The sequence below is a fragment of the Panthera tigris genome, chromosome A3, assembly GCF_018350195.1.
Source record: "Panthera tigris isolate Pti1 chromosome A3, P.tigris_Pti1_mat1.1, whole genome shotgun sequence".
In the NCBI taxonomy this organism is placed as follows: Eukaryota; Metazoa; Chordata; class Mammalia; order Carnivora; family Felidae; genus Panthera; species Panthera tigris.
The window spans coordinates 84,574,389-84,580,470 of record NC_056662.1 but is presented as its reverse complement, the minus strand read 5'-3'; the positions used below and the strand labels follow the sequence as shown (position 1 = coordinate 84,580,470).

The 6,082-nt window shown below is 42.2% G+C and overlaps 1 protein-coding gene across 17 annotated transcripts in view; it reads left to right on the top strand.

Moving 5' to 3' along the window:
* The window catches only part of LOC102969177 (E3 ubiquitin-protein ligase RNF113A-like), a 504,616-nt gene that overhangs the window by 206,562 nt on the left and 291,972 nt on the right, over positions 1-6,082 (top strand). The gene's annotated exons all lie outside the window — the stretch shown is intronic.

Genomic DNA, 6,082 nt, shown 5'->3' with positions numbered 1-6,082 from the left:
TAAGATAAGAAAGTTAAGACAACATGGAAATGTTTGTGTGAGTCAGTATTGGATGACTTATGAAAGTTCAGATAGATTCCATCTGTTTTTTTCCTCTGTACACTAGTTACCTAAAGTGTCATATATGGGAAGGGAAACTAGGATTTGGATTTTTTTGGATTTATATATTTCTCTAGTGCTGAATGGTGATATTCTCAAGTCAGACCATCTCAGTTGCTCTTTGTGGGAGCAAGAAATGGTGCAGTATGTTTAATTTGGCAGCCAAGAACCAGTGTACCACACCAGTGGCAGAGTGGTATGGAAGCTCTTTGCTCTGGCTTGAAAAATGCAAGCACCTTCTGCTAGATAAATCAATGTGCAGTGGCCCCAAATCAAGTGCCTTCATATCAAAGTGAGTGGACTTCATTTTAGATCTATGGGGAGAAGAGAAAGTCTAGAGGATTGGAGAAAATCCAAACCAGTTCATCAGCCCTTAATGTTTTCAAGAACATTTTATTTTGCTGCAGTATCTAGTACAGGGTTGAAGGCTGCCTTGGTGAGGGATGAAAAGCAGAGCTATTTAGGACTGGTGACTTCATAAGCTTTAGAATATGGACCCAATTAAGCTAAAGACCTTGAGAAAGGTGTGCCTTTAGGGTATTTATTACAAGTCTAGAGTATTATAAAATTAAATAAATCCTTCTCTCTAGAAGGAACATCCACATTTGTGGCCATCTATAAGAAACATACTGATTTATTAATAACTTTGTGTTGGAAAGCTCAGCTCTTCACATTTTTAGCACAGATCTGGAACACTGTTCTTCCAGGGTCCTTTGTGAATAGTGGAAGTCTGTTTGGGATGTATATAAGAATGCAAGGTGAATTGCATTTGGCTAATAGTAATTAGGTCAGGAATAACAGTACCTTATATAAATTATGAGTTTTTCTTTTTCATGCAAAAGAAGTCTGGAGACAAGCACTAGGCTAATGTCATGACCTTGTGGTGTCCTCAGAGTCCTAGGTTCTTTCCAGCTTCCTGTTCCTTCGTCAAGAGGATGGCTTCCATCCCTGGAGATGCTTCTTGGTCCAGGATAACTACTGGAGCTGTAGTCATCATCACTTCCATGCCTATGTAGGGGATGAAGGGCGAAACGAGGAGATCCTAGCTGTCTGCCTCTTTCTTAAGAGAAAATCTCTTCTTGTAACTCATTTTCAACAATATCCATCTACACGTCATTGGTCACTCTGACCTGTAAGGGCATATTTTAGCCAGGCAATCCCAACTGGATTCTTTTACCAAGGAAGAAGGGAGAATATACACTGATTGGGCTATTAGCATCTGACAAAGCAGGAGTTCCAGGAACCTATGTGAGGCATTTCCTGAGCAAACCTACCTGCTCCCACTTCTGATCCTGAAGGCTTTAACACCCTTTCTCAATAAATTCAGAGCCTCCCAGCATCCTGTGTGATACAAGACTAGTTCATCTATAAAATAGGCACACCTCAGAAAGGTTTACCAGGGGCCCCGGGGTGGCTCAGTTGGTTAAGCGTCTGACTCTTATTTTTGGCTCAGGCCATGATCCCACAGTCGTGAGATTGAGCCCCATGTTGGGTTCCATGTGTTGACGGTGTGGAAACTGCTTGGGATTCTCTATCCCTCTCTCTCTCTGCTCTTCCCCTGCTCATGCTTTTTCTCAAAATAACTAAACTTTGAAAAAAAAATTAAGTGCTTCTTTTTGAGAGAGAGAGAGAGGGAGAACTGGGGAGGGGCAGAGAAAGAAGAAGTCAGAGGATCTAAAGCAGGCTCTGCACTGTCAACACAGAGCCCGATGCGGGGCTTGAACTCCCCAACTATGAGATCATGACCTGAGCCAAAGGCACCTAACTGACTGAGCCACCCAGACACCCCAATAAACTTCTTTTTAATGTTTATTTATTTTTGAGAGAGACTGAGCGTGAGTGGGGGAGGGGCAGAGAGAGACAGACAGACAGACAGAGAGACAGAGACAGAATCTGAAACAGGCTCCAGGCTCTGAGGTGTCAGCACAGAGCCTGATGCGGGGCTGAAACTCACGAACCGTGAGATCATGACCTGAGCTGAAGTTGGACCCTTAACTGACTGAGCCGCCCAGGTGCCCCAACTTTTTTTTTTAAAAAAGGTTTACCTTGGGGAGCCTGGGTGGCTCAGTCGGTTGAGCGTCTGACTTTGGCTCAGGTCATGATCTCATGGCCCATGGGTTTGAGTCCCGTGTCGGGCTCTGTGCTGACAGCTCAGAGCTTGGAGCCTGCTTCTGGTTCTGTGTCTCCCCCTCTCTCTGCCTCTCCACCACTCGTGCTCTGTCTCTCTCAAAAACTAAATAAACATAAAAAATAAATAAAAATTAAAAAGATTTACCAATGGGCTGTGGGATACACAGCAATCTAAAGAGGAAGGCAAATTGGCCCTGGATGCTGGAAGTAGACATCAAAGGCAAGAGTGTAAAAACACAATTTGAAATATTGTCATTGATGTAGCCAGTTCACCTAGGACAACAGGATGTGGACATGGTTAAGTCTCAGATCTCTGATTTATCCCCAGCACAGGAGTTTCCAGACTAATAGCCACTTTTTACTGCACACTTAATAGGGCCAGGTGCTAACCATCCATTATATCTAATCCTCATATGACCTTGCATGGAAGACATTGATATCCCAGTTTTTCAGCTAGGGAAATTGGAAGTCAGGGGGTTAGATCACTTACTCAAGTCACACAGCTCATAAGATCAAGAGTAGGGAGGTGGACCCACACCTCTGACATCAAATCTGTGTCTCTCTCTCTCTGTTGCAGGCTGGCGATTGGATGTTGGTTTAGGAAAGACACTGAGATTCTGTAGAAAAAAATTTGATGGCCTTGTTCTCATGATGGGAAGTGGTACTTAGGATGGGTTGAAGTATCCCTGCTCCTGATCGATGGCAACTGTTCCCTGACCATTCTCCATTGCACCCCAGGTCCACTGTTGGGTGTTCAGAGAAGCGAATTCCTGGCCTCTTATTTTCCTCATTGGGTCACATTTTGTGCTACCTTCATCCCCATGTGCCACTCTAGACTGGAGAAAGGCATCATAAAAGCAATCAGTATATATTCTCATATTTTTTCTTCATCTAAAAAGATGAAGTCATGGCATATGGTCAGATTGCCAGCACTGTTAATAATAAACCTCATATAATTAAGCACTGATTTATTCCTTTATATAAGTGAAACAAATTGCTTTAACTGCCTTTGCTCAAGACCATCCAGTCAGATGGATTATGAATAGGAAGTTGAAACTAAAAATTATGGGTGCTCATATTTCACTGTGGTGGAGGTTTATTGGAGGCACAATTAGAACCCTAACTAAATGTGTCCTGTGTCCCTTTTGATGGAGAGATCAGATATTAATCTGGGGATATGACTAATTCTCAACACAGCTGCTCTCCTTGCTCTAATATTCCTGCTTTAGGTTCAAAACCTGGAAACATGTTTAAAAAATTGATCAGAGCTTATAATAGCAATAATCACCTTGAAATTGGTTGTTACTCTGGTTAATGAACTGAGTAGTAGAGCATAAGCCTCCCTCTGTGTCCCTCAGGCCTTTAACTAACAAGCTGGTTGTTAACCACTGGGTTTATTAAAAAAAAGAAAGCTCTCTTTAGGGGACTGAACTGGGAAAAAGTAGGAGGCTGAATATTTTCACTCATGATCCTTTGACAGCATCAGCCACCTCCAGCAGCCAGACCCCTCTCCCACCAGAGCCAAGGCTGGGATGATCCAATGGAGATGCCCAAAGAGTGGTCCAGGAGCTTTTTTGAAATGCGAAATCTCAAGTGCCATCCCAGACCTGCGGCACAAGGGTCTGTATTTTAATAAGATCCCCTGCTGAAGAAGCCCTGAGCTGGGTGACTCCCCTTGCTCCAAGCCCCAATTTATGAAACGGACCTCATATCACAGGCTTCTCTGCAGACTCTCATAAGGTCTCAGCAGACCCACTGTTTCTGACCTCAACTGAATCCCCACAGAATAAGGCAACATGCACCAAAGCATGGATCATGACAACTACTGGGGAATAGACCCTTCATAAATAGCTATTTAAAAAAGCTATTTCCCCAAAACTCATCTCCTTTTAAGGAAGAATTTCTTACAGAAAGGGGAAGCCCGGCTTTGTAAGGGTGCTGGGATTGTCAGGCAGCCTCAAGTGGTCAAGGCAGTCCCTGTGGTTCAGATGTTATCAAGTAAGGGGCTCACACTCTTAGAATGGTTTTGTTCTAATTTGATATCTTAGTGGTTAGATTAGACCTCTTGCCCTTCATTTAAATGCCACTGACAAAATTACTTGCTTAATGTCTGAAGAGAAACACTCCTTTTCATAGAGCCTGCAGACTTCCCAAGACCCCTAAGCAACCCTTTCCAAGTGAGTAGGGTTCAACTCTATGCTCTGCTTCAGGTCTAATGAGCTGCTGTTTTATTTCTTTGCTCTGTTTCCTTTTCTAACTGTCCAGGGCAAAAAATTTCCTCAAAACCTTAATGAAACCCAAATCACAGACTATGTTTTATTGATGTGCGTGCCACTGTTCTGGAATGGTGGGATGATAGGTGAAGGGAGCAGCTTCAGGGAGCCGTGGAAGGCTGTGGGAATGACGTCATGGGCTAGGGAGGCTGTGAGCAGTTGGAGGAGAGATTCTCCTGCAGTTTGGCGTCCACAGATAAGCCTGGGAGTAAAAAGTGACATCATCTGGGTTAAGCAGAGCATTGGAGATACGAAATATGAGGAGCCAGCTGGGGCCAATCCACTTCCTCACTCAGACCCCCAGAGTCACTTAGGTTGTAAGTCAGGCTCCGTGAAAAGACGCTGGGGTGAGCTGCGCACAGCAGTCCTACCAGGACGTCATTTCCCCACCACTCTTGATAGAAACCACCTCTCCTCTTCCCTTCACTTCCTTTGTGGTTTTTGTAGGTGTTGGGTCACTCAGTGTGTATGCTGCCCTCCTCCCAGATTTACTGGAATTTAATTTTTTTCACTCTAAGGAAGGTAGCCCCTTAATGACCCCTTATTTCCTTAAAAGGAGGGATACCTTTTATGATTTGTTGGTTGTGAACTGGATAATAATGTGATTCTAGGTTACTTTTCACCCATAGTGATTCTTTAAAAATTTTAAGTTACAAAGAAGTCTCATTTTGTACTTCTGCATTGCAAATTTTTAGGAATCCAAGCAAAACAGCCTGTCTTTCAATCTGTGTTATATTCTGTAAGACATTTCATTTTCTTTAATGCACATTGTGCCTTTTCTCTTTTTTCAAAACTGGAGATTTGTAGACAGTTGCACAGTGTTGGATTTAGAAGGACCCTGTGTGGGAGCTAGTCCAGCTCTCTCATGTAATAGAAGTGGAGCTCTAGCTTTAGTGGGGTTGCAACTTACACCAGGTCACAAAACTAGTTGGTGCCAGTGTTAGAATCCTGTTTCTCCTTTCTTATACTGGATTTTGAAAATTGTACAACGAAAGAATACTTAGAAGGAAATTCATTCTTTGTCCAAAATGTGGCAATTCCCTCCCTCCCAATACTCTCCCCACCCTGCCCATTGCCATTTATCTATAGATTTTTTTGCCCATTCAGATATTTAAAAATATAAACAAATTAAATTTATTAGTGCTTTTCTTTATGTTGCCTATGCATTTTTGTCATATTTAGGAATGTGTGTTATACTCTAAAGTTATTTTGAAAAATGTTTTCTTCTAGTGCCTTTATATATCATAGAAAGGGCTTATAAAGTAGCAAACTGCTACCACTCTATACCTCCCTTGCCTTTCTTTGTTTTCATGGCACTTGTTATTCTAGACCTAATGGAATGTATCACAAAAGGAAGGACTTTGTTTTGTCCTTTACAGGACTTTGTCCATAGTAGATACGTCAGAAGTTTTCATTGTTGAAATATTTTATGGGTTTTTTTTTTTGCCACATTTAAATGCGCTTGGAATTTATTTTACAGTAAGGAATAAGATAGGTCTTCAATTCTACTTCTTCTTCCCCCTTTAAGTATCTCCCTTTTTGTCTTTGGTCAACTTTTTCATTAGTAAGTTCATTCTTTC